Source organism: Colobus angolensis, unplaced genomic scaffold (assembly GCF_000951035.1).
Source record: "Colobus angolensis palliatus isolate OR3802 unplaced genomic scaffold, Cang.pa_1.0 Scaffold85, whole genome shotgun sequence".
NCBI lineage: Eukaryota > Metazoa > Chordata > Mammalia > Primates > Cercopithecidae > Colobus > Colobus angolensis.
Window position 1 is genome coordinate 9,703,143 of NW_012122376.1, and position 1,488 is coordinate 9,704,630.

Sequence of the window (1,488 nt, forward strand, 5' to 3'; positions counted from 1 at the left end):
TCAAACTCCCAACCTCAGGTGATCTGCCTGCCTTGGCCTCCCAAAGTGCTGGGATTACAGGCATGAGCCACCATGCCCGGCCGAGAACTAAACTTTTTCTGATGAAATTCTTTCCTGTTCCACCTCATTCCCGTGTCCCACCCCCACCAACAGAGTGGTGTATCTAGCACAAGAGGCATGAAGTTAATTTAGTAAATAACAGGACTGCTAGAAACTTTTAAGGATTTTATTTAACTTATTTTTAATCAAAATTTTATACTCAGATAATGACCTTTTGGGAAGTTATATCTCTTAATGATCTCAAGTGGTGACTGTTTTCTGTTGACACAGTTTCTCTTGGGTAGTTCTCATAGTAATTTGGGCATGAGAAAACAATTTTTACCACTTTAGACTTGTGAGGGTAGGCTACTATGTAGTAAAAGTAAAAGCTCTTGACTGTGCAATTTGCAGTGTGGTCTTGGGGAAGTCTCTTAATCTCTCTGAACATCAGTTTTCTATGTTTTCGTATGTAAAATGGGCATGATACTTAACCTACTTACATCATGGGCTTGTTTAATGACTTAGGTATGAATCTTACATGAAAGGAAGCTATAAATAGTCATAAAAATGTATTAGCATCTGTGCACTATTTTTTCCTATCCATTCTTTATAATTTGGTGATTATTATTTCTATTCTACATGAGAAAAAAGTTACAGAGGCAAAACAACACATTCACAATCATATGATATCTAATTAACTGAGTTAAACTAGAGTATGGATGTCTTAATCCTTCGATCACTAACTTTCCAATAAATAGTCTTAAAAAGTCTAAATTTTACTAACAGGTAAGTACAAATATGCAAAATGAGGGATGTGTGATTGTCTCTTCACTTGAAGATGGTATATTATGTTTTTCCTTTTATGTTCATGTTAGAGTATCTGAATCTTTTTAAGTTGGTTGTATGTTAGAAATAGATGTAAATTTTAAAATTATATCCTTGATTTCATTATGTATTCTCCTGGTCACTTTATCAAAACTTCTTCAGCTGTTAGAAGTTGTAACATTGTTTCCCTTTTATTTAGTTATATACTCTCTGTACGTTCTTAAGTGAGAGAATAGAATTTGTGAGAATACCAACAGAAATACACATACAGCTATAAATATGAGATTATCATTCTTTGATGTTGGCATTGCATAGTCTGTTTTCTGTTGACACAGTTTCTCTTGGGTAGTTCTCATAGTAATTTGGGCATGAGAAAACAACTTTTACCACTTTAGACTTGTGAGGGTAGGCAAAGGTAAAGTTGGTTTTGTATTCGAAGAACATTTTACTTAGAGTTTGATTACATTTGAGGCAAACTTAAACTTTGGTAGTATTTGAATGAAGATTCCTGGATGTGGTTTTTTTAATTGTTACATCTACTTTTTCAGTTTTTCTTTTTCCCTAGAACAACTCTCAAATCCTTCATCTTGTCTTTTGGAGTATTTTTTCTACCCTCCTGTCTTT